The sequence below is a fragment of the Trachypithecus francoisi genome, unplaced genomic scaffold (genome assembly GCF_009764315.1).
Source record: "Trachypithecus francoisi isolate TF-2019V2 unplaced genomic scaffold, Tfra_2.0 Lachesis_group17, whole genome shotgun sequence".
NCBI lineage: Eukaryota > Metazoa > Chordata > Mammalia > Primates > Cercopithecidae > Trachypithecus > Trachypithecus francoisi.
Window position 1 is genome coordinate 20,144,762 of NW_022681462.1, and position 27,767 is coordinate 20,172,528.

Here is a 27,767-nt window from a genome sequence, read left to right on the forward strand (position 1 = left end):
CCGCGCCAAGTCGACCTGGGAGCTACGAACAGTGTCTAAACCTCAGTCACTCGCAGGAGTCACTCGCAGGAGTACAGAGAAAGATCCGGAGCTGCTCCTAACTCCTACTCCAAAGCTTTCCCGGCCTGCTGGGCGCACAGGGATGAGGGAAGGGCTGGAAACTTTTGGGAATGTGTTTTCATGTGAAAGAGGGAAATGAAATGTACCCTTCAGATTTCACTTTCTACTTTTCCGGCCACGGGTTCGGCACTAGCCTGCCGTTAGGAGAGAAACGGTTTTCCGGGGTTGGGGGAAGCGTGGATTCGCGGCGGGACTCTGGCTCCGCGCGGAGCTGGGCGCGGCAGGCGCAGGGAGGAACTGGCGAGGTGGCCCGGGCTCGGCCCTCCGAGGGTGTAGAGCGCCCGGGAAACTGGGACCCCGAGAACCCAACTGCTCCCACCCCGCGGGACCAGGAGCGGGGCTGGCGGTACTGGCGGCACTATCCAATCCGGGCAGGGGGCGAGGCCGGGGGACCAGGCCGGCCCGGGGCGCGGGCACGTGTGGAGGGCGGACCCGCCGAGGGTCGAGGCCCGCCCCTCAGAGAGCTCCTGGCGCGGCCGTCCAGGCCCGGGGCCCCAGGTGCGCTTCGCCTAGCCAGGGATTTTCCGGTCTCGTGGGCAGAGGAAAAACCAGGAACTCGGGCTCAGTCTCCACCCCAAAGCGGGGCGGATCCGCCGTCCCGGATAAGACCCGCCATCTGGCCCTGAGCAGGGTGTGACCTCCGCAGCCGCAGAGGAGGAGCGTAGCCCGGCCTCGGTACGAGGGGTAAAGGGGCTCCGGGCTGGGGGTCCTGGGCTCGGGGAACATGGCCCTAGAGGGTCTCGCGGGGATGCCCGGCTCCGCGCTGCGCCCTAGAGTGGGTGCTCGCCGCCGGCTTGCGGGCAAGCCCGGGCGGCCACAGGGTGGAGGGGGCCAGCGGGCTCGGGACGCGCTCCGGGTGGGCGAGAGGGAGGCGAGTGCGGCGCCTAACTACTGGCACCATCCAGGGCCGCTTACACAGCTCAGGACGCGGGTCAGAGACCACGGCAGTTATTTATTCAGTCCGTGTGCTGGGCTCGGGCATCAAAAAGAAAGGACCGAGATAATCTTGACTGTAGCTAACTGCGCCTAACACCTCTTACAGTTTACTTTTTGATTCTTTCTTTACTCCATTTAAGAAACTTACTCCATTCTCCTAGATCCTTACCATTTTCTTACCTTCTCGTGTGTCTAATGCCCTCGGCACAGTGCCCGGCACATCGGAGTCTGATCATTATAGGATCCATGACTTGAGTTGGCCGGTGGCGCAGTCTCACCAGTTTGTCATGACTTTGACCAGCTGGAGACTTTGGGGCCAAGGAGGATGCTTCTCAACAATTTGCCGGCAGAAGTACCCCCCGGGTCAATGCAAGTCTTCTGAGTTGATAGAGCAGAGTGGGTCCTGCATAACTCGTGCTTTTCATGGAACTCGGTATCTGCTCTCTCCTGCTGACGGTGGGAAGGATAGATAGGGTGGTCCTCTCCAAGTTATCCATTCTCCTGCCCACCAGTCCATGACACCCCACCACGCTTTTCCATTCCCTACTGTTTGCCCTTTAATTTTTTGTTTTGTTTTAAGACGCAGTATCACTCCTGTAGCCCAGGCTGGAGTGCAGTGCCTGGATACAGCTCACTCTGCCTCCCAGGCTCAGGTGTTTCACCCACCTCAACCTCCTGAGTAGCTGAGACTACAGGTGCATGCCACCACGTGCCTATAATCCCAGCTACTCAGGAGGTAACTGGTAACTATTGATAACCAAACCCTAGAATTTTTTTTTTTTTTTTTTTTTTTGAGATGGAGCCTTGCTCTGTCGCCCAGGCTAGAGTGCAGTGGCTCGATCTTGGCTCACTGCAAGTTCTGCCTTCCAGGTTCACGCCATTCTCCTGCTTCAGCTTCCCGAGTAGCTGGGACTACAGGCACCTGACGCTGCGCCTGGCTATTTTTTTGTATTTTTAGTAGAGACAGGGTTTTGCCATGTTGGTCAGGCTGGTCTTGAACTCCTGACCTCACGTGATCCACCTGCCTCAGCCTCCCAAAGTGCTGGGATTACAGGCATGAGCCACCATGCCCAGCGCCCAAACCCTAGGTTTTTCGTTGCCAGGGAATTCTCAGACACAAATGGAAGAGCAATTAGGAGAGGAAGTGGATAGGAATAAGAAAATGGATAACCCCAGCGACCCAAGAGCTGCTGACTCCCCAGAGCCCTATCAGGCCAAGGCCATCTTCATTCAGCTCATGTCAGATTTCTGTTGATTGAGGATATGGATGCAAGTACACCCCTGCCCCCACCCACATGTAGACAGGCACAGACACACAGCTACTGGATCAAAGGCGTCTGTGAATTTCCCTCCTAGATGTTCTTGCGTTTGGTTAGGGATCATTTTTCTCTGCAAGCAATTTAGAGAGTAACCCGCACAGTCAAGCCATGTACCACTCCAGGCCTTAGTGTTTAAAGGGTGAGTCTCCTGGTCATCCCCAGGCTCATGTCCAGTGGCATGTTTCTTTGTTTATGTCCAGCCACTCTTTTGTTTTCCTGAGCTCACTTATTATCTGCTTGTAGACTAAGCCTGCTTTTCTCCGAGGGAGATCAAGATGAATGGCAGGCACTGGGGATGGTGGGTAGTGTGCCAGGAACCTGAAGTTCCAGAATAAACAAGGGGTGGGGAAGCCTGGGCAACATAGCAAGACCCCATCTGTACAAAAAGTTTAAAAATTAGCTGGGCATGGTAGCGCCCACCTGTAGTCCCATCTACTTGGGAGGCTGGAGAGGGAGCATTGCTTAAGCCCAGGAGTTCAAGGCCGCAGTGAGTTATGATCACACCACTGCACTCCAGCCTGGGTGATAAACAAGCAAGCAAACAAACAAAAACAAGAGGAGGAGATTCTCTTTGAGTGTCACTTTTACACAAATATTTCAGATTAAAAACACTTTTTATACTAAAACAATCACAGATATATTTTGAAGTAGAACCCAAAAATTATATACCTTTTAAATCTAAAACAAGAAACCTCGAAAACATTTTGCTTGGGATTTGGGCTGCGATTTGGTCCAAACCTAGCCCTTGAGGGTTTGTTTTTCACTGCAATTAGGGCTACGTATGGAGGCAGTTTGATAGACACTGCAGTGTCCTCCCTGGAGCAACTTTTAGTAACACTCATCTTAGACTGTTTTATCTAATCTTCACTTCAACCTGCAATGGGGTTATTAACATTGGTTTACAGCTGAGGATCCCAAGGTTCCACATCATCGTCCTTGGTCAAGTTCAGACCATTTGTGAACTAAAGCTTAAATCCAGCCGCCAGGATACAAAAGCCTGTTCTCTTATCCTCTCCGCCCTACCATAACTCCATCAGTGCTTGGTTCATAGTAATTTGGATTTGTGGCTTCGTAGATTGTTAACTAAATTTGAACAAATGTTTTTCTTTTTCTTATTTTCTTCTTGTCAAGCTGATGTGAAATGGGGTTGGATGAACTAGAACTGTTTCAACTGGAAAGGGAGCGCACCTGTTGTCCCAGCTACTTGGGAGCCTGAGGTAGGAGGATCCCTTGAGCCCAGGAGTTTGAGACTGCAGTGAGCTATGATTGTGCCACTGCACTCCAGCCTAGGTGACAGAGTGAGATCTTGTCTCTAAAGAAAAAGAAGAGAGAAGTTTGCAGTGAGTGTGGGGGGTGCATGCTAGCCAGCAGCCCTAAATGCCAGAGGTGTTTGACATGTGGACAAGGGAATAAACTCGCTCTTTGAGGTGTTTAGCAGAGCTGGGTGGTAGGCTCTGGTTGAATTTGAGGAAGTGGCTTTTAAAACCCACAGACTAGGCAGCCTTGATGTTGGCGAGAGCTCTCTCACTAGAGGTGTTCAGGCAGAGGTTCACAGCCCTTTTCTGATGGAGCTGGGAAGGGTTAGCAGGTTAAGTTCAGGTAACTTCTAAAGCTGTAGTTCCCAAACTTCAGGGTGCATCAAAATCACCCAGGAAGCTTATACAACATGCAGATTCTGCTTATTTAAGCAGCTCCCTGGATGACTGTGATTCGGGCCTCACTTCGAGAAACTATGCTTTTTTTTTTTTTTTTTTTATGTTTTGACACAGCGTCTCTCTCTGTCACCCAGGCTGGAGTGCAGTGGTGCCATCTCAGCTCACTGCAAACTTTGCCTCCCAGGTTCAAGCGATTCTCTTGCCTCAGCCTCCTGAGTGCCTGGGACCACACCCAGCTAATTTTTGTGTTTTTAGTAGAGGTGGAGTTTCACCATGTTGCCAAGGCTGGTCTCGAACTCCTGACTTCAGACGATTCTCTCTCCTCAGCTTCCCAAAGTTCTGGGATTGCAGGTGTAAGCCACCATGCCCGACTGAGAAACTATGTTTTAGAAACACTTATATGAATATGTGCATACGTCATAATTTGAATAAAGCATTAATAAAAACATATCACCTGCCGGGCGCGGTGGCTCAAGCCTGTAATCCCAGCACTTTGGGAGGCCGAGACGGGCGGATCACGAGGTCAGGAGATCGAGACCATCCTGGCTAACACGGTGAAACCCTGTCTCTACTAAAAATACAAAAAGCTAGCTGGGCGAGGTGGCGGCGCCTGTAGTCCCAGCTACTCGGGAGGCTGAGGCAGGAGAATGGCGTGAACCCGGGAGGTGGAGCTTGCAGTGAGCTGAGATCTGGCCACTGCACTCCAGCCTGGGTGACAGAGCGAGACTCCGTCTCAAAACAAAACAAAACAAAACAAAACATATCACCTTTCCAAGGAAACTTAGATTTTGGTCATTATGTATAAACTCTAGGTAATATGGTAAATGCTAAAACCTTCTTTCTCAAGGATAGTTCTTTTGTTTGTTTGTTTGTTTGTTTGTTTGTTTTTGAGGCAGAGTCTTGCTTTGTCACCCACTGCTCACTGCAACCTCTGCCTCACAAGTTCAAGTGATTCTCCTGCCTCAGCTTCCCAAGTAGCTGGGAATACAGGCACACGCCACCATGCCAGGCTAATTTTTGTATTTTTAGTGGAGACGGGGTTTCACTATGTCAGGGTGGAAACCCCTGACCTCGTGCTCTGCCTGCCTCAGCCTCCCAAAGTGCTGGGATTACAGGCGTGAGCTACTGCGCCCGGCCAAGGATAGTTCTTTATTATACCAATCACATCTCCCTTGTGATTTGATTAGCAGTTTTTTTTTTTTTCCTCTGTAAACTCACCACATAGTCTTACAGCACTAACAACTCTAGAACAATGTGGAGCTCCAACTGAATGTTTTTTTGTTTGTTTGTTTGTTGATTAACTTAGTTGAAACTGAGATGGAGTACTACATTAATTCCCTGAGGAATTTAGGATTTCTATCTAAGGCCTGTTGTTGGTTTTATTGGGAGTAATTTATTAGTGTTTGGTTTTGTTTGAACTGGACTGAGAGCTTTTGCTATGGGAACCTGAACCGCCACCTTTGAAGAATTCTTTTTAAAGATTCGGGTTGTTTGATGTCAGTAAATTGCCATACTGCTTCTTAGTCCATACTGCTTGAAATGAAAAAATAGAGTGAATATTATATCCACAATCAGCACCAGAAATAAATTGCAGCTAAGTGTCAGACTGTAAATTACTATGGAAAAGACCTTCTACAGCCTGGGCAACATGGTGAATTCTGTCTCTACCAAAAACAAACAAACACATGAAAAAAACTATAAAAATTAACCAGGTGTGGTGGTGCGCTCCTGTAGTCCCAGCTATATGGGAGGCTGAAGTGGGAGAATCACTGGAGCCCAGGAGTCAAAGGTTGCAATGAGCCAAGATTGTACTACTATATTCCAGCCTGAGTGACCGCAAGATTCTATCTCAAAAAAAAAAAAAAAATCCGTTCATTTTCCTCCTCCTCTCTAATGAAATAATTAACCCTTTAGGCCTAGAAGCAACACACAGAACAAGCAGCCTGGAAGCCCCCCCATGCCCACCTCTACTTCATTTTGTCAAGTCATCAAGAGACCTCCCTGCCCAGTCACTGTGGATTCATTCCTCTGGGTTTAGGCACTCACCCCTGCTAGAGAGGTGGCATGTTAAATCATTCACAGAATCTAATATAGAGGGGCCCTGTGATTACTGGGAACAAGTTCTCCTGATTTATATGCGATTGAACCATCTTCCCTGGAGAAGGTCCTTTAGAGCTATAAGCCTGTGCCATGATCAGCCCCCAGCATCTTCTCTCTTACTCCTCCTCTGCAGGGGACTCAGGAAAACATTTTCTGAGTCTTACCCAACTTCAGCTTCTGCTACTGCTACTTTTTGATGCTGTGCAAGCACCTGCTGACTCTGGTTCTCATCCTTAGAATCACAGACCCCTATAAGAATCTGAATGAAGCCATGGATCCTTTCTTGATAAAAATAAATATGTACTTAACATTTTTCATACAATTTCAAGGAGTTTATAGACACACTTCTAAACTCAGTCATGGATACAGCTTGAGTATCCCCAATCTGAAAATCCAAAATTAGAAACTCTTTGCGTGCCCACACGACACTGCAAGTGGAAATGTCACACCTGACTTCTCATAATGAGTTGTGGTCAAAACTTTGTTTCATACACAAAATTGTTACTTTTTTAATTTGTAGAAAGGGGGTCTTGCTCTGTAGTCCAGCCTGGAATGCACTGGTGTAATCATAGCTCACCATACCCACAAACTCCTGAGCTTAAGCAATCCTTCCACCTCAGCCTCTAGAGGAGCTGGGACTATAGGCATGCCCAGCTTATTATTATTATTATTAAAAATTTTTGTACAGATAGAGTCTCGCTATGTTGCCCAGGCTGGTCTCAAACTCCTGGGTGATCCTCCTGCTTTGGTCTCCTGAAGTGCTGGGATTACAGGCATGAACCACTGGCCCAAAATTATTTTAAAATATTGTATAAAATTACTGTAGGGGACAAGAGAAAGGATCCCCTTTGCCCTCTGAAGGTTTACTGAAAAGTCAACTCACAAGAGAGGATAATTAGAGAAAAGGCATAGATGGGGGAAAATACATATATTATGGGGGAATATTAATTTTACATTATTTTCCATTAATTTTACATTATATTAATGTGTTAATTATAAAATTATAACTAATTTTTATAAATGATATTAATTTTACATTATATTACATAATTTATGTTAATTTACTTTATTAATTTTACATTATATTTCACATTAATTTTGTATTAATACATATTTTATGGGGGAATATTCATTTTCCCCCATATTATACATGGAGGAAAATCACAGAGTGATTTTACTTGACATTACAGTGGGGTACAGATGCTTATATACCCTACTTCTTTTTTTTTTTTTTTTTTTAAACAGTCTCACTCTGTCACCCAGGCTGGAGTGCAGTGGCTTGATCTCAGCTCACTGCAACCTCTGCCCTGGGTTCAAGCAATTCTTCTGTCTCAGCCTCCGTAGAAGCTGGGATTACAGGCGTGCACTACCACGCCCAGCTATTTTTTCTTATTTTTAGTAGAGATGGGGTTTCACCATGTTGGCCAGGCTGGTCTCAAACTCCTGACCTCAAGTGATCCACCTGCCTCAGCCTTCCAAAGTGCTGGGATTACAGGCATGAGAGCCTCCATCATTTTTATACACCAATATGGTAGCATACCACGCAAAGCTGTACTTTACTTTTTAAAAAATATCTCAAAAAAAAAAAGATGGAGGCTATCTATATTCTCATATGCTTATTAGTGCATTAAATACTTCTAGGAGGATACACAGGAAAATTATAAGAGTGGTTGCCTGGGGAGGGGAAAGGAAAGTCTTACAGACTTGTCATTATGTACTTATTTGTACTATTTGAATTTTTTATTATGTTTATATATTACCTATTAATTTAAAAAAAATAGAGCATTACAGATATCACCTGCCCATTTAACATTGTTTGTGAAGGGAGAGAATTAAATAGAAACGAGGAATGTATAATTCTCAGATTTTCCAACCGTAAAATTAACATTTGATCATATACTTCCTTATATGTGTACAAAGAACTAACATGCAAGTATCCTTCAGTTTCCAAGGAGATGAAGCAGCTACCGCTCATTCTTGCCATGTGTTTCACTTGGGTAGCTGGTTCCTAAAAGAATGTAAAGGTGCCTCTAGTTGGATGGTGGAGAAGGCTCTGCTTTTGGTTTTCATTTTTCCTTTTGTTTTTCTAAGACAGGGTCTCACTCTGTCACCCTGACTGGAGTGCAGTGGCACAACCATGGCTCACTGCAGCCTCAAACTCCTGCATGCAAGCGACCCTTCCACTGTAGCCTCCCAGGTGGCTGGAACTATAGGCATGTACTGCCACGCCCAGCTAATGTTTTGTATTTTTTGTAGAGACAGAGTTTTACCACATTTCCCAGGCTGGTTTCAAACTCCTGGAGTCAAGCCATCTGTCTGCTTCAGCCTCCCAAAGTACTGGGATGACAAGCATGAGCCATGGCACCTGGCCTAGCTCTGTTTTTAAATGGTCTGATTGATTCCAGGGTGTCTTTTGCTACAGAAGCAGAGACAGGAGGTAGATGGAATAAATCAGGACCCATAGACTAGGTAGACTTTCTGGGGCAGGGGCCTTTGTCAGATAAATTTCTTCTGGTGATATCAATGGCCATGGGCACTGAGGGGCCTGACCTTGACTTTGGAGCCTGGACCCCTATCTTCAGCCAGACTGTGTCTTAGTCTGTGAGAGACCTGCCTCTCTCTGCTGGAGACATTGATAGCTAATGTTCACCAAGTGTCTTCTATGATCCTGACCCTGTGCCAGACATCTGGTATGATATTTCATTAAATTTTCACCCATAGTAGGTGGGTACTAGTATTATCATTGCCAATGTAAGATGAGGAAACAGAGGCACAAAGGGGTTGAGTAATTTGCTCAAAGTTGCACACTGACGAGCGGCACAGCCAGGATTTAAACTTGTCAGTATGACTATATCCTATGCTTTACCACTCTGTATAATGGGTTAAAAGTGGGGGAATCAGGCCAGGCGCAGTGGCTCATGCTTGTAATCCCAAGCTAAAATAGGTGGATCGCCTGAGCTCAGGGGTTCGAGACCAGCCTGGGCGAAACCATTACTCTACCAAAAATATAAAACAATTGGCCAGGCATGGTGGCATGTGCCTATAGTCCCAGCTACTGGGGAGACTGAGGTAGGAGGTTACTTGGACCTTGGAGGCAGAGGTTGCAGTGAGCCAAGATCATGCCACTGAACTCCAACCTGGATGACAGAATGAGACCCTGTCTCAAAAAATAAAATAAAATAAATAAATGAATAAATAAATATAAAGGGAAATCAGCTGAAAAAGACAGGGCTGGGAGATTAAGCCATGGGGCTGAATTCTTTCAGAGGGGAAGGAGAGTCTAAGTCCAAACCACTTGTCTAAGATGAACTTAATATTGATCTAGGTCATTCTGAGTATCCAGGGGTTCCAGGTGAGGAGTGGACAGCAGAGGCTGAAGCAGGATGATGTGCTGCATCATGACTCTGGTGGCCCATCCTCGTGGGAGCAAGACTTAGGGCAGCATCTAAAGGGAGGGGAGACAGCTCAGAACCTTGGGGTAGGGTCTTCGAGAGCTAGGCAGGAGGTCAGTAGCCTCTGCCAAATGGGCAAAGGTGCATTTCTTTATTTTATATATAAGTGACAGGCACTAGAGATTCAAGAATGAAACACACTGACTCAGATCAGTAAATCAATGATTCAAAAATCATAGGACTATATGATTAGTATAATAATTTGACAGATATGTGCAGACTGCCATGGAGTAACAGAAGAGGTGCACCTAACTGTATCATTAGTGGTCAGAGAAGGCTTCCTGGAGGAGGAAGCTTTATATTGAGCCAGGGCTAGAGAAGAAGGGCTTATGCACAGTCATGGAGATGAGAAGGCTAGACCAAAGCACACTGAAGGAATGGCATGTCTGTTACGGCAGGCAAGTCCCAGAGGTGGAGATGGAGGTCCCTTAGAAACTAAATCCATTCTGTAGGTGTATGGGAGACAGGCCAGATGAGTATCGAGGGATAGGTCCTAGAGGGTCCGAGGATCCCATGTAAGGAACTGCTGGCCTGGAATATAAATCCCTACTTCCCTTTGCAGCTGCCCCAGTGCATGGCAAAGTTATGTAATAAATGTTTTCAGATAAAATGAAAGTGCTGGGTAACAGGAAGGAAATCAAGGCAGAGATTTAGCCTTGGAGAAACATGGCTCCTTGCTTCCCTGCTTAGCCTGTCCAGACCTCCAATGTTCATCTTAGATACGGTCTCCTTCCCTGATATAATCTGGGTCAGGGGCCTCTCCTACACACTCCTGACTCTGTGATTTCCCCAGCATGGGAATGTTCACACCTTACTATGTCTGATCACATACCTGCCTCCTCTCTTCAGCTTTGAGCTCCACTGAGGGCAGGGACCATGCAGTCCCCTCTGGCTAGCACAGTGCTGCTGAGCCCATACTCGGCCCTTGCTACAAGTGTGCAGTATGAATGGACGGTTTCCCATGGCCTGGAAAATCTAATCCACCCTCTAGTCCTGGCCTGCTACAAAAATGATCCAGTTTTGAAAATTACTTTTGTAGCTCTTGCTCCCTTCATGGTGTCCTTAAACTCCCACTCAACTCCAAACTAACTACTCTTTTCCAAATAAGTCTCAGTGTTCATAATCATAGTGGGAGCTTTGTTTTTACTGTTTTCTCTGCCTGGAAAATTATTTCCCTATTGAAATCCCATTACTGTTCAAAGCCTAAGTCACATGAGAGCTCTTTGAATTTCTTAGGGGTACATTGTCCATCTTCCCCTACCCTGCAATTTGTAATAGTTCTCACATGCCACTTTGTCCTTAGACTACTTATATACCTGTTCTATTTCTCTTAGGAGATTACGTGCTCCTTGAGAGCAAGATCGTGTCCCCTCCATCTTTCTCCTGCCACACCTCGCACATGATAGGGGCAAAATAAATTTTAAGTAAAGACTGTGAGTGGCTGCACACATAGCGAGTGGCAGTTTTGGAACTGGGGTCTGAAAACCACTTGCGTAAGAAACAGGGCCTGGACTGATTCTTATGAGGAGAATGCCAGGGTTGCTTATTTAAACTGGATTAAATGAAGTTTCTGGGGCTACCCAAGATCTGCAGGGTCCTCACCGAAAATCTGTATTTTAACTGCTCCCCACATGACTTTTGTGTACTTTTGAATTTGAGAACTTTCCTCATATAACAAGCTAGACAGACCCTATACAATCGATATTGAGTAGAATCCTTTTGAAGCCATAGCTCCAGACATCATGTCCTGACAACATCCAGGGCCAGGAGAAAGGGGGAGTTTGGCTGGCCGACTCTGTCTTTTTCGCCTGGAGGAACTTCAAAGCGTCTTAGCAGGTTTGTCCTTATTTCTTTTTGGTCAGAAGTGGGTCCCATGGCCACTCCTAACCCATTCATGGCTGTTCAAATGGGGTTGCCTTGGACCACTTACTATCTCCTTCTGGGGCTAGCCCCACCTTCCTGGTTTACCAAACCCACTCTCTAAACAGAAAGAAGGTGCTCCTAAGGAAGAAGGAAAGTGTAATGGAGGTTGACATTATTGCTGATTTTTGCAAAAAAGTCTGTGCATTGCAGGAACTGCTACTGTCCCAATTTTATGCCAAAATAAACCAGCTCTCATAGGTGGGTTAAATCTGGAGGGCAGAACGGGGACTGGAACTTGGTTCTTGTTCTGGATTCGAAGCCTGAATGCTCTTCATGACAGCCTATGCCAGCACCCATCTGTGGGAAGAGAATTTAATTTGGAGTTTCACAGATATCATAGAATACCAGATCTGGCCTACCAGGAGTAATGCATGTTTGCAGTGGATGGTTTTGAGAACTCTGCTGTTTAAATAATCTTTGGCAAACACAGTATTTCCTAAGTCATGTTTATGCAAGTGTTTTAAAAGTATTATAATGGCTGGGCGCGGTGACTCACACCTGTAATCCCAGCACTTTGGGAGGTCGAGACGGGCGGATCACGAGGTCAGCAGATCAAGACCATCCTGGCTAACACGGTGAAACCCCGTCGCTACTAAAAAATAAAAAAAAAAAAAATTAGCCGGGCGAGGTGGCGGGCGCCTGTAGTCCCAGCTACTCTGGGGGCTGAGGCGGGAGAATGGCGTGAACCCGGGAGGCGGAGCTTGCAGTGAAGCCGAGATCGCACCACTGCACTCCAGCCTGGGCGACAAAGCAAGACTCTATATCAAAAAAAAAAAAAGGTATTATAACTTCCCCCATTAATATAACTTATCCCCCTTCCCATTTCCTCATACTTGATGTCATGACTGGCAATCTATATTTATGAAATGCTCATGGGGTGGTTTGGGGACCTTTTAGACATCAATAGTTTGAGTCTAGAATTATTACTATAGAACTGGGGTTCTCAAACCTCAGATTGTATCGGAATCACTTGGCGGGATTCTTGCACTTGACAAAGATTATTTATTTATTTTTAGTTTTTAGAGATGATGGTCTTGGTATGTTACCCAGACTGGCCTCAAACTCCTGGGCTCAGGGATTCTCCCACCTCAGCCTCCCAATAGCTGAGATTACAGGCACAAGCTATCATGCATGGCCTGGAGGCTTCTTAAAACCCAAACTGCTGGATCCCATCCCCAGAGTTTAGGATTCTGTAGATCTAGAGTTGGGCCTAAGAATTGCACTTTGAACAAGGTCCCAGGTGATGGTGATGCTGTTGGTCTGGAAACCACACTTTTAGAACAAATAATACTGATCTGGGTTCCTTGAAAAGATGACATAATAGGATTTTATCATGCCTGCCGCACACATCCTATCCTTTCCACGTTCTTTTGTGCTCCCTCCTAAGGCTGTCCTGGGGCCTTCCCCTCTGGCTGTGTTTTGCATAGAGGGATTCACCTAGCCTTCTGTATTTTGGTGACTCTAGTCTGGGCTTGTTCCAAAAGAAGTGAGAAGGTGGAGTGAGGTCAATGCATCTTCCCTCCAGGCCTGGTTAATTGTCTGTATACTGATGGTGGCTCTAAATGTTGGTCTTGAAATTTTGGTTTCACTTTAAAAGGAATGAAATTCTAATACATAGTACAACATGGACAAACCTTGAAAACATTATGCTAAGTGAAATAATCCAGACACAGAAGGATAATGTTATATGATTCCACTTACATGAGGTACCTACCATAGTCAAACTCACAGAGACAGATAGTGGAATAGAGGTTATTACCAAGGGCCGAGGTGAGGGGGTTACTGCTTCACGTGTTCAGAGTTTCTGTTTGGAATGATGGAAGAGTTCTAGGAATGGATGATGATGATTGTTGCAAGACATTGCAAATGTACTTAATGCCACTGAATTGTACACTTTAAAATGGTTAAAATAGGCCAGGCACAGTGGCTCACACCTGTAATCCCAACACTTTGGGAGACTGAGACTGGAGGATCACTTGAGCTCAGGAGTTGAAGACTAGCCTGCACAACATGGCAAAACCCTGTCTCTACAAAAATTAGCCAGGCATGGTGGCCTGCACCTGTAGTCCCAGCTACTTGGGAGGCTGAAATAGGAGGATCGCTTGAGCCAGGGAGGTCAAGACTCAAGTGAGCTGAGATCACACCACTGCACTCCAGCCTGGGCAACCCTATCTCAAAAAAAATGTTTTAATGGTTAAAATGGTAAATTTTGCTATATATATGTTACCATGATTGGAAAAAAAAAGTCTTGCTTTTGTTATTCTTCTATCTCCCAGTGATGTGCTAAATTGTCCTTGTATCAGGCCCTGAGAGCTGACTGTTAAATTTTTAGAGGTTTTGCAAGATGATTGTTAAATATAGCCAGCTGTGATTTAAAATTAAATTATATGAACTAATGAGTGAATAAGTTATATTGAAATATGAATATTTATAAGTAATTTGTATTTAAAACAATTCATCATTTCGTAATTCTTAAGTTACCTTTTGCCATTATCTATGCTCCTGAGGGTATTTGTGTCTATTATATCTGTGTGGTGAAACTGGTATTAATGTGTAATGGGGTGCTGCTGCCCATCTACCCCCAACTCCCAGTTCAGTGACATCACAATAGTAACTTGAAATTGGTCAGAGTGCAAAGATTTACACCAAAGAAGTGGCTACACATCAGGGTGTCCTTTCCTTGGAGAGCTGGCTATTAGGTTTATCAGCACATCCCTGGCCTTACCGTGTGGGTTAGGGTTGGTGTAAGTTTGTAGGAATAAAACAACAGTCGCTTGGAAGCTACCAGCCCAGCTTTCTTTAATTGAATCCTAGCCCTTTCCAAATAGCACTGCCTTGGGGTGTTTTTGCTGTGCCTAAAAAAGAAAGGGTGGTGGCTAAGTTTAGTAGGGGGGAAGATGAGTCACAGTCAGCTAGTTACTTTTTAACCTTATGGGTGCCTTTCCTCAACTGTAAGATGAAAGGGGTGGGAGAAAAAGTAGTAGAAATAAAATAGGATGATTTTTCTAGCAATGAGGAAGAGATGGTTTTTAAAAAAAGTTTTTATTACTGATCACAGCCAGTTACAGAGATTTCTTTGTTTCTTCTCCACTTCTACTGTTTCCCTGGACTAGCATTAAAAAAAAAAAGCTTTTGGAGATCGAGACCATCCTGGCTAACACAGTGAAACCCTGTCTCTACTAAAAATACAAAAAATTAGCCGGGCGCGGTGGTGACAGAGCGAGACTCCATCTCAAAAAAAAAAAAAAAAAAAAAAGCTTTTATTATGAACATTTTCCAATATACACCCAAGTGAGAGAATAGCAAAATGAACCGCCATGTAATTATTCATCGCCCACCTCAACAGATACCAACATTTCCATGAAAAAGAGACTTTTCTAACTATTGAAATATAATAAGGAGGAATACAGAGGAAAAGATGGACAGGTATAATTTGAATTTTTTCTCCCAAATTTTGACTATGCAAAACTAAAAGAAGAATATTAAATTGGAAACATACTTAGAATTAATTTTTGGTATAAAATATTAAAATTTATAATATATGCATAATGTATATGTCAGTAAAGCACCAAGATCCTAAAAATGGACAAAACATATGCACCAATAATTCACAAAGAAGAATACAAGTTTAAAAAAAAGGAAGAGTCAGTGTTCCTACTACTTACTAAATTACATTAATTAATTAATTTTTTTTTGAGACAGTCTCGTTCTGTTCCCCAGGCTGGAGTGCAGTGGACCATCTCGGCTCACTACAACCTCCGCCTCCCAAGTTCAAGCAATTCTTCTGCCTCAGCTTCCCGAATAGCTGGGACTACAGGCATGCGCCACCATGCCTGGCTAATTTTTTTGTATTTTCAGTAGAGACAGGATTTCGCCATGTTAGGCTAGTCTTGAACTCCTAACCTCAGGTGATCTGCCTGCCTCAGCCTCCCAAAATGCTGGGATTACAGGTGTGAGCCACCACACCCAGCCATTTTTCTGTATGTGTATATATATATTGTTGTCCAGGTTGGCCTTGAACTCCTGTGTGTGTGTGTGTGTGTGTGTGTGTGTGTGTATATTTTTTTTTTTGAGGTGGAGTCTCGCTCTGTTGTCCAGGCTGGAATGCAGCGGTGTGATCCTGGCTCACTGCAAGCTCCGCTTCCCAGGTTGACCCCATTCTCCTGCCTCAGCCTCCCTGGTAGCTGGGATTGCAGACACCTGCCACCACACCCGGCTAATTTTTTGTATTATTTTATTTTATTTTTTTTAGTAGAGACGGGGTTTCACCATGTTAGCCAAGATGGTCTCGATCTCCTGACCTTGTGATCTGCACACTTCATCCTCCCAAAGTGCTGGGATTACAGGCGTGAGCCACTGCGCCCAGCCTTTTCTGTTATATTTTGAAAGATAAATCCCAAGAAGTAGAATTCTTGTTGCATGGTGCATACAATTTTCTAATGGCCAAATTGCCCTCCAAAAGTACTGTCCAGGGCTGGGCACAGTGGCTCATGCCTGTAATCCCAGAACTTTGGGAGGCCAAGGTGGGTGGATCACAAGATCGAGAGATTGAGACCATCCTGGCTAACATGGTGAAATCCGGTCTCTACTAAAAAAAATGCAAAAATTAGCTGAACGTGGTGGCGCACACCTGTAGTCCCAGCTACTAAGGAGGCTGAGGCAGGAGAATCACTTGAACCCAGGGGAAGGAGGTTGCAGTGAGCCAAGATCATGCCACTGCACTCCAGCCTAGGTGGCTGAGTGAGACTTTGTCTCAAAAAAAAAAAAAAAAGTACTGTCCAATTTATACTCCCTACCTGCAGTACAGTAGAGTGAACCCAGTATTATGTCTTATTCTTTTTCATCTCTGTCCCAGTGTAGTAAATATGAAAACAAATACTTGCAACCTCTGCCTCCTGGGTTTAAGCAATTCTTGTGCCTCAGCGTCCGGCATAGCTGGGATTACAGGCGTGCACTCCCATGCCTGGGTAATTTTTGTGTTTTTTGTAGAGACAAGGTTTCACCATGTTGGCCAGGCTGGTCTTGCACTCCTGGCCTCAAGTGATCTGCCCGTCTTGGACTCCCAAAGTGCTGGGATTACAGGCGTGAGCTACCGTACCCGACCCCTACTACTAAGGTTAAAAGGAGACCAAGCACAGAGGCTTACGCCTATAAGTGCAGCACTTCGGAAGGCTGAGGCAGGAGGATCGGTTGAGGCCAGAAGCTTGAGACCAGCCTGCTGGGCAACATAGGGAGACTCTATCTCTGCAAAAAAATTTTAAAAATTAGCTGGAAGTGATGGCACATGCCTGTAGTCCCAGCTACTCAAGAGGCTGAGATGGGAGGATTGTTTGAGCCCAGAAGTTCCAGGCTGCAGTGAGCTATGTATGATTGTGCTACTGCACTCCAGCTTGGGCAACAGAGTGAGACCCTGTTTCTTAAAAAAATAAAAAATATCAGGCAAGTTAATAAGGTTCAATTTTATGCCTAAATATTAAATTAAGAATAAATAAATTGAGCAAGCAAGCTAACTTATGGGTGGTTGGGCTTTGGATAGCTTTATAAATTTGGAGGACAATTAGAATGTTCCTAATTATCAGATATCACAAGGAATAAGCCAACAGAAGAAAATATCTACAAAGCTAATTGTAAAGATTATAGGCCAAGCACAGTGGCTCATGCCTGTAATCCCAGTACTTTGGGAGGCTGAGGTGGGCAGATCACCTGAAGTCAGTAGTTCAAGACCAGTCTTGCCAACATGGTGAAACCCCGTCTCTACTAAAAGTATTCTAAAAATTAGTCAGGTGTGGTGGTACACGCCTGTAATCCCAGCTCCTCAGGAGGCTGAGGCAGGAGAATCACTTGAACACAGGAAGCGGAGCCAAGATAGCACCACTGCACTCCAGTGACAGAGAAAGACTCTGTCAAAAAAAAGACTATAATTCTGAGATAGAAAATCTGAACAACCAATAGTAGAGACATTGAGTAAATTATATCAGTTTGATGGAAGACTATAGTAAAATAGTAAAATAATAAATGTGATTGTATAAAATATAGAAAATTAAGAGTAGAACACAAAATTATATACATACTGTGATTACAACTATGCTGAAAGACTGGAATAAACAGAAAGTAGATGGTAAGTTTACATTACTTAAAAAAAAGTCCTTTACAGTGTTTAAAGTTGATTTAATAATCTACAAAATAAAATGAAAGGAGGAAATAGATGATTGCTGATGGCTTTCCAGTCTCTAAAATTCTATGAAAGTTAATCATTTGTATTTGTAAGTGTGGAAAGATTCATTATTTTCAACACTGCAGTGAAAAATTCTACCTCTACCTAGATTCTGCAGGGTTTGGAAAACAAGTTTATCAGATCACACAGGTTTCTTTAATAATAACAATAATAATAACAGCTAGAGGGAAGGAGAGGTTAATAGTGACGAATAAAACCAGCACTGACTGTCCAGGATGCGTACTTCATTGTTACTACCATAAGATCCTGAGGCTGCTAAAACAAAACCAAACAATAATTTTTTTTTGCCGTGTACACATATTATCTTTAAAATTCAAAATTAAATAAAGATTAATATTAAAAAGACAAATAATTGTTTTTTTTTTTTTTTTTTGAGACAGAGTCTCGCTCTGTTGCCCAGGCTGGAGTGCAGTGGCGCAAGCTCGGCTCACTGCAAGCTCCGCCTCCTGGGTTCACGCCATTCTTCTGCCTCAGGCTCCCGAGTAGCTGGGACTACAGGTGTCGGCCACCACGCCTGGCTAATTTTTTGTATTGTTAGTACAGATGGGGTTCACCGTGTTAGCCAGGATGGCCTCGATCTTCTGACCTTGTGATCCGCCTGCCTTGGCCTCCCAAAGTGCTGAGATTACAGACGTAAACCACTGCGCCTGGCCTGTTTTATCTTTTTTGATTTTTTGAGGTATTAGTATTACATTTTCTATGACCTCTGCAGTTAGTCTTCATTTCTTTTAGGGGGGATTCCATTTTTATGAAAAAACAATTTCATGGAAACCAAACAGTAGTGAAAAGGGTGATATTTAGATATGAGTTGGCAAGTCATTTTTGAATGCACATATGGTTTAAAAATCTAAAATATCTTGTCACTTGATTAAATAGAGAGAGGGAGAAGAAGGATGGTCATAGAAAATGAATCTTGCCCTTGATGTGATGAGTATGGAATATTTAAGCCAAAATCTGTAGTCTGAAAGGATTTAGTAATATGTTGGTGCCAGCCAGTCCTCTCTGTTTGGAATGCTATGTTATTCTACCAAACACTGAGGATGCCTAATAGTTTCCTAAGTGTTTCTTCTGAATAATTCATTGGATTATTTTCAGAGATAGACTCTTCTTTTAAATATTATGGGGCTTTGTTTTTTTCCCTTGTTTTCTAGCATTTTGATGTAGGTGCATATTATGTTTTTCTTTTTCCTTTTTAGCAAATGGGGAAATGAAGGCACTGAGAAGATAAATAAACATGTTTTTGTGTGCGTGATTTAAAGAGCTAGTCTCACTGTTCATGTAAAGTGTTCAGAACAGTATCTGACCATAATAAATGTTCAGTCAACATTAGCTATAACAATTGTTAACAAATAAGATGAAATATGTGTAGAGTAGTGCTATGCAGTAGAAATACAAAGTGAGGCTGAGTGTGGTGGCTCACACTGGTGAGCCACTTTGGGAGGCCAAGGTAGGAGGATAGCTTGAGCTCAGGAGTTCAAGGCCAGCCTGGGCAACATAGTGACACCTCATCTTTATTTAATTAATTAATTAATTTAAAAATAAATATAAAGTAAGCCACAAATGCAAGTTTGAATTATCTAATAATTACATTCAAAAAAGTAAGGAGACAGGCACAATTAACTTTAATCGTATAGATTATTTTACCCAGTATACCTGAAGTATTATCATTTCAACATGTAATCAATATAAACATTATTAAGGAGATATTTTATAGGCTTCTTTTCATGCTGTGTTGTAGCAGTCTGATGTGTATTTTAAACTGATAGCACATCCAAATTTAAATGCAAATTTTTCATCAAATATTTTGTCTGTATTTAGATTTCATGAAATGTTCAGTTTCACATCAATTTACGTGCTCAAATAATTTCAAACGTACTGCAAAATTTTTCCAATAACTAGATCAAGTACTCTAAAATAATTTTCCTTTAATATTTGCATGCACATTGAAAAAACTGAGTCATGTTTTTTAGAAGAATTTGACTTTGAAGTGAAAAGTCTCTCACTTTTAAAACTGCATCTTTCCGCCTGTAATCCCAGCACTTTGGGAGGCCGAGACGGGCGGATCATGAGGTCAGGAGCTCGAGACCATCCTGGCTAACACGGTGAAACCCCGTCTCTACTAAAAAATACAAAAAACTAGCCGGGCGTGGTGGTGGGCACCTGTAGTCCCAGCTACTCGGGAGGCTGAGGCAGGAGAATGGTGTGAACCCAGGAGGCGGAGCTTGCAGTGAGCTGAGATCCGGCCACTGCACTCCAGCCTGGGGGACAGAGCGAGACTCCGTCTCAAAAAAAAAAAAAAAAAACAACAACAAAAAAAAACTGCATCTTTCCAAGTTAATTCACGAACTCTCTTGTCAGTTCCATCTCTTGTTCTTTACTGTGCCAGCTGTGATGCTTCTGCCACTCTCCTCAATTGTACATCAGTAACATGCCTTTGTTTTTCAATCTTATCAACTGAAATCAATTCATCAAAAGATAAAGAATCTTTATCAATCTTAAAACATAGCTGGGTGCAGTGGCTCACCCCTGAAATCCCAGAACTTTGGGAGCCTGAGGTGGGAGGATCGCGTGAGCTTCTCACGTGAATCAGAAATCCACTGTGCAAGAATTTTACAGTTCTGTTTCTGTGCTCTTCTGCCAGAGTCAGCTTGAATTTTGGAAAGATGTGGGGACAGAACCCTGCCCTGGCCCAGAGAGGGAGTGACTGATCCAAGGGGAGGAGGAGTTGCCCAGAGAGCTGGAACTTGATGACTTCAGGGCGCGGGAGGCCTCAGAACAAAGTGAGACTTTGAAGAGAGCAGTACTTACTCTCTGCTCACTTCCAGATCTCCAAGGTGGAGCCAGTTGAAATCTGTGTAGGAAACGAAGCTACTTTTCCAGTTCATCTGGAAAGAGAGGGCTTTTTGTTTTTTCCACACATGGGCAAATAAAGGTAGTTGATGTTGTGTGTTTAGAGCCAGAAAGAAAGTTCTGGACTGCATAATGCCTGTATTCCAGGCAAATAGAACCCAACAAGGATGACAGTCTGGCTTTATCACTGACTCACTGCAAATCCCTTCCCTCCTGTACTTTTTTTTTTTTTTTGAGATGGAGTCTCGCTCTGTTGCCCAGGCTGGAGTGCAGTGGCATGATCTCAGCTCACTGCAACCTCCACCTCCTGGGTTCAAGCGATTCTCCTGCCTCAGCCTCCTGAGGAGCTGGGATTACAGGCGTGCACCACCATGCCCAGCTAATTTTTATATTTTTAGTAGAGATGGGGTTTCACCACGTTGGTCAGGCTGGTCTTGAATTCCTGACCTCGTGATCCACCCGCCTCGGCCTCCCAAAGTGCTGGGATTACAGATGTGAGCCACCGCACCTGGTCTTAGTTTTTTTCTGACAAGGTCTTCTTCTTTTATCCCTAAGACTTATGATTGCTAAGACGACAAAAGATACCAACATTACTGGCCAACCTTGGAATTTGGACCTTGGGAAATGGACGCCTGTAGTTTGTGACCCATAAAGAGAGACTGAAGGGGCCTAAGCGCAGACGGACAGATGAGAACCCCTGGTGATAGAACGGACAAGAACTGGATATCAATGACAGTAGTTTGTGATGAACGCGTTGGGGTTCCTGTGTGATCAGCCAGTTGGGATTTCTGTATTAGTTTCACACTCACCTGTAATAGTTTACCAATGGTGTTTCTGAAAGATGAACATGAAATTAAGTGACCTTTCATGTTTCCTCAAGGGACTTTGATTCTAAAATAACTCTGAGAACACATCAGGAAACATGATGTAACCCCAACCATGCTTGACACATTTTCTCTTTAAATAACAGTTATACTTGAGGAGATGATTTTACTCATGATGCTGTGCAAAAGCTACATGGATTACACTGGTTTGGATTTTGCCTTAGAGTGGGCATTGCTGAGTGATGGACAACAGCGGCGTGCTTCCCCGAGAGGCCACTGTGAGCCTCTTACTTAGGTTGAGAACTTGACCTCTTACTTAGGTTTTATGCCACCATAAAATGCACCCATCTTAAGTGGTTAGTTTGATGAGTCATTGTTTCTTTTAAGGAGTTAACATTTAAAATCAACTTTTAAAAATTGTGGTGAAATACACATGAAATACATTTAAACATTCTTAAGTGTAACAGTTCAGTGACATTAAGTATATTCACATTGTTTTGCAACCATCACCACCATCCATTCACAGAACTCTTTTCATCTTGTAAAACTGAAACTCTGTGCTATTAAACTGTAACTCCCTCTTCCCTTTCCCCCAGCATTATCATTCTGCGTTCTCTCTCTATGAATCTGACTACTTTGAGTACCTCATATAAGTGGATTCATGTAGTATTCATCCTTTTGTGACTGGCTTATTTCACTTAGCATAGTGTCCTTAGGTTCATCGCTGTTACAGCATGTGGTAGAATTTCCTTCCTCTGTAAGGTTGAATAATACTGTATATATTCCAATGTACGTATGTGTACACACACACACACACACACCCACATCCCACACCACATTGTGTTTATCCATTTATCTGTTGAGGGACACTTATGTTGCTTCCACTTTTGGCAATTGTGAATAATGCTGCTGTGAACATGGATGTGCAAACATTTCTTCGAGTTCCTGCTTCCTGTTCTTTTGGGTATATGTATACCTAGAAGAGGAATTGTTGGACTATATAGTAATTCTATTTTTAATTTGTTGAGGAACCACCGTACTGTTTTTATGGTGGCTGCACCATTTTACTTTCTTACCAGCAGTGTGCAAGGGTTCAAGTTTCTCCACATCTTCACCAACATTTGTTATTTTCTGTTGTTCTGTTTTAAGTAATAGCCATTCTAATGGCCATTCTAATGGGTGTGAGTGGAGTTCAGTGAGTGTTGGCAGATGTGCGTATCTGGGTACACTACCCCAATCAAGGTAAAGAACATTTCATCACCCCTTGATATTGCCTCATGCTCCTCTACAGTTAGTATTCCTTCTGCCTCACCAGTGCCCCTAATCACTGGCCCCAGACAACCACTTTTGCACTTTCTAGCACTATATATTAGCTTGCTTTGTTCTAGCATTTCATATAAATACTTTGTTTGGTTTCATTTAGCCAGAGTAGTGCTTTTGAGGCTTATCCAAACCCCTAGTCTAAAATTAAATGTGGATGGAAAATAAACCCCAGTGTGACTGGAGTTTGATACTGTGCTAATGGTTGGTTAGAGAATACGATGGGTCTCAGAAACAAAGTGAGAGGAGGAGATCCTGGGGAGGGCTGAGGAAGGCTGGAGAGGGTCCTTCCTAGCAGTGAGGCCTTCAGGAAGCCCAAGGAGCCATAGCAATTAATGTCAGTCCTATGGCTTTAGGGGCAGCCAGTTCAATTAATCAGCAAGCATTTCTTGCAGGCCTGCTATGTGCAAGGCACTGCTAAAATTTAGAAACAGGAAACTAGAGGCCTAGGATGAGAATTTGGTGAGGGAAGATGCTGCCTTAGAATTCATACAACTGGATAATGCTTTTGTCAGAGGACAGACACACACTGAGGACCTTATGGACTTGGTGACCAGAAGAACTGCAAAGGAATCTAGTTTGACTTGTTGGTAAATGTGAATGCCTGAACTCTGTACGCCACAGATGCTTTTCATGTGGGTAGATTTGGTAACCCCACCTTAAACAACTCACTAAACAGATAATGCTAGAATACTGTAGATGTGATAAAGATTACTTGGAAGAGAACAGCAATAGAAGAATAGTTAACATTTGTTGAGTATACAGTGCACCATTCTAAGTACTTACATGATGTAATAACTTGATTAATTTTTGCAGTCGTCTTATAAAGGAACTATTGTTATTAACTCTATGTTACCCATGAGGAAACTGAGGCACAAGAGACTATACCTTGGCCCAAATCACCCAGTCAGAAGGTATCTTTAGGAGGATTATAAACCCAGGTGGTTGTGCTCCAGGGCTCCAACCACTTTGTTATGGAGGAAGGATGGGGTGGTCATTGAAGGAGAAGTTTCTGTTTATCTGAATGGCCCATGATGCAAAATTAGCAACTAGGCCAGGAAGTTGGCTGCACCATAGTTAGACCTGCACTTTTCCTTCTTTTCTCATCAGAAGGGTGGCATAGATCGCCCATCCCAGGGTAAACTTGTGTTGCCCACAGTGCCAGCACCTTCCAGACCTTGTGTCAGCTGACAGAACTTAACGTGTTATTACCAAGCACGCTGCCCAGAAGGCAAACCCATCACTCACCTGTAGATAGGCCTGTTTCCTAGCTAGAAGTGGAGTGGCGGGTCGGACGCTCTCTAAAGTCTTTTCTACCCTAGCAATCCAGTCTGGCAGAAATGCACTCTTTCTGGGGGGCAAGAATTTCCCCTCTATTTCTACTCCCGTTTTCTTTGCATACTTATATTTTAGCCTTAGAATTACTCTGTCATGTATGGTTTACTTCACATTTTGATCTGAAACAGGGAAAATCAACCCTGAGTGATCAAAAGAAGAGTTGTGCCTTTAAGCCTGGAGGGGCGCTGCCTCCAAAAGCGTAAGCAACTGCCATCCAGGGCTGGAAAGCACATGTTGCAGCTGTGCCAACTCCATCTGAGGCTTTGAATGAAAGCCCATCATATTTTCAGTTTGTAGCAAGAGCTAAAAGAGCCATTTTTGGCATTCCTTTCTCTCCCTACTGGTATATACTGGATAGTCTTAACATTGCTGGTGCTACAATAAACATAACCAAATGGGGTCATTATATCTAACCTGTTTTGACACTGGATTCAGATTCCCCAAAGGCATGATGCATCAGTAGTCTCTGAAGCAGGCTGTACTTTGGGAACTTTGCTATTGTGGTTGGATCAGCCATGGCCTCCCTACCTGCACTAATCACTAAACACAGGATGCTGGGCCCTGTTTTCAGGGGTGGGGGCCACAGAATGTGATTGTGTGGAATCTTTATGTCCCTTTTAGCTGGAGATGGCACAACTCTGACCATATGTCTGCCCAAAGAGACATATTACAGAGCCATGCCGCATTGTTCTCCCACCAGAAAGGCTGTATGGCTGAATTAGAGCGTGGGGGGGTTAGGAATGCGCCGCTTTCTTGAAATGGCCACCAGCCTTGTACTAAATACGTTTGACCGGGGCCATCTGTCTGCCCGTCAAAGTGTGGTCCAGTTTCCATCAGAGAAGTCTGGAAGAGGAAGGTTTTTGTTGTTTTTTGCATCCAGCTTGTTAAAAGATATGAAGAATGAGAAAGTTTTAGCTCAGCAAGAAATGTAACAATTTAGTTTTTATTCTATCATTATTCTAAAAGCTTCTAGAATTGTCATCTGCCTTTTCACCTAATTATACACATATATACACACTCTTTATATATATACTTTGCATATATTATGCATATTATGTAAATATATACATATATACACATATTGAAAGTATGTGTATATACATATATAATATTTATATAATTATACACATTAGTATACACATACTTTATATAGTATATGCAAGTATATATTATAGCATGTATTCAGCATATATAAAGGTCTCTAAAGACAGGCAGACCTATGAAAACATAGCTCTTATCACCTATTACTGAGTGACCTGGGGTACTATGCTTAACTTCTCTAAAACTTAAATTATCATTTCCAGTCCACTGGACAATAATAGGGCAAAATGATATAATAGTGACAAAACACATAAGCATTCAGTACAACTAGCTCAATACATACTTATTTTAAAATAAAGTCCCTCTGGCTCTAGAGGACAGAACAAGGAATATAAGGCCAGCTCTCCTGATGGTTACCGCTGCTTAGCACTGGCAAAGCCTACCTGTGGAGGCGTGAACCCCAGGACCAGAGACAGGGTGACTGGAAGCTGAGAGAGGACCACTGCGAAAAATTGTAGAGTCCTCACAGCAGGAAGTTCAACCAAGTCATCTCCATAGCCTCCAGGATTTTGTTAAATGGCAGGTTACTCTTAAACTTGAAAGGCTTAGGGGATCATATACTGTCATGAAAGGTATACAGGCAGAAAGGAAAGCGTGCCATATAGTACCTCAAATGGTACCTGACATGGGGCAGGCGTTCAGATAATGTGTGTTGAATGAGTCGGTGAATGAATATGGAACATCAGTACAACTATCCTGTCGGTCCCATGATAGCAATCAGCAGCCTTACCACCACATCGGCTTCTTGCTTCTGAGCTCACTGGCCTGGGGGGAGAGAAATCCAACTAGTTTGTCTGCAATTAAAAGGCAGAAGGCCAGGTGCAGTGGCTTACGCCTGTAATCCCAGCACTTTGGGAGGTGGAGGCAGGCTGACCCCTTGAGCCCAAGAGTTCAGGCCCAGCCTGAGCAACATAGTGAGACCCCATCTCAAAAGAAAAGTTAAAACACAAAAAAACAAAAAACCCGCCACCAACAAAAAAAACAGCCAACCAAGATTCCAAAGGCTCTAGTCCACAGGTGGCACGAGGGGTCACTCAGAAAATAAAAATAAAACAAAAAAATTACTTAGGAAAATCTAAAGCACTATATTTGGTGCTTCATTATATCTGAAGCAAGTTGAATATGGTGCCCAGAGAAACAAGGTAGGGAAGCTGCACATTTATAAAGCTTATTAGAATATGCTTTGATTTATGCAGTATTCGAAGCCTGAGCCTGGGAACTAAGACCATACAACAAAGCAAGGATTAAACTATCAGCATGTGGGACCCAACCAACTTTCCCAGCAACCATTGAGGCCACTGTGACTTTCCTTAGTGTTGTAAAATGTAGATTAGCCCTTCCTCTTAAGACAAGGTAGAACTCACCACAACCAGTTTTCACTACTGTAGTATCTAGTGGCTTTCAAATCAGGCAAACTAGGTGTTTCATCCCAGTCGGGCCGCATGCTAACTGTGTGACTTTCAGGCAAATTACACAACTTTTCTAAGTCTCAGTTTTTAACTTGTTAAGTAGAAATAATAGTCATTGTCCCAGAGGTTATTGAGTAGATTAAGATAACATGGAGGAGTATTTAATAAGTGTTCCTTCCCTCCTTCCCCTGCCTTTTAGGCAAAACTGGCTTTGGCATGATGTGGGAAGGGCAGAGAAGGCGTGGGATGTTTTAAATGATATGTAAAATACATTTTTTTTTTTTTTTGGAGATGGAGTCTTCCTCTGTCACCCAGGCTGGAGTACAGCAGGGTGATCTCAGCTCACTGCACCCTCTGCCCCCAGGTTCCAGAGATTCTCCTGCCTCAGACTCCCGGGTAGCTGGGATTACAGGCACGTGCCACCACGCCCAGCTAATTTTTGTATTTTTAGTAGAGACAGAGTTTCCTCATGTTGGTCAGGCTGGTCTCAAACTCCTGACCTCAGGTGATCTGCCCGCCTCAGCCTCCCAAAGTGCTGGGATTACGGATGTGAGCCACTGCACCAGGCCTAAGATACGTATTTTTGAATTACTTGTGGATTGAAAGGATTATTATTGCCTTCAACAATGCTGTGAATAACTGGCCAAAATATGGACAAAAGACCCTCTGTAAGTGACTAGCTGGGTGCTAGGGTGGAATCGATTCTTACTTCAGATGGCCGAGCAGGCAGGCCTCCAAATTTGTTTTCATTCCTTTAGCTTCTACATCTTGCCTTTGAATATATGTTTAAAATGTTATTTCTCTTGACTCAAACCCCGTCACTGCAATAAAACTTCCTTTACTTTTAGAAGGATCTAAGTTCCAAGAAAAAAAGGAGAAAAAGAGAGTTACTGTCATTTTCCTATTTCATAGAAGGTTTTGAAAGCCTTTAGTGTTTGGGTGGGGCCCAGTCACACCCTTCGCAATCCGCAGACCAGTGGTTTAAATTTGTCATCTTTGTGGGCTGTAAAGTGAAACCATGTACCAAAGAAAAATAGTGAATGACTCACTCACATGTGATCTTCCAGCGAAGAGAAGGATTCAGTAGGAATGTGCCACAAGGCTGGCAGGTCCCTTCATAATGTAGGCTCAGGTGGCCTGTTCTGGGATGTGGGTCAATGTTAGGAACCTGAATGGAGGCCGCCA

At 43.7% G+C, this 27,767-nt stretch overlaps 1 protein-coding gene across 3 annotated transcripts in view; it reads left to right on the plus strand.

The window, feature by feature from the left end:
- Nucleotides 1-383: 383 nt before the first annotated feature.
- ANXA4 (annexin A4) overlaps nt 384-27,767 on the plus strand; it is an 86,297-nt gene continuing 58,913 nt past the window's right edge. The window contains exons 1-2 of one of the 3 annotated variants that reach the window (XM_033239323.1): nt 384-795; nt 3,507-3,592. The gene's annotated coding sequence lies outside the window, so the exon portion shown is untranslated. Of the gene's footprint in view, nt 796-3,506; nt 3,593-11,315; nt 11,419-27,767 lie in introns of those variants that run through there. The other 2 variants (XM_033239322.1, XM_033239324.1) reach the window with 2 other exon arrangements.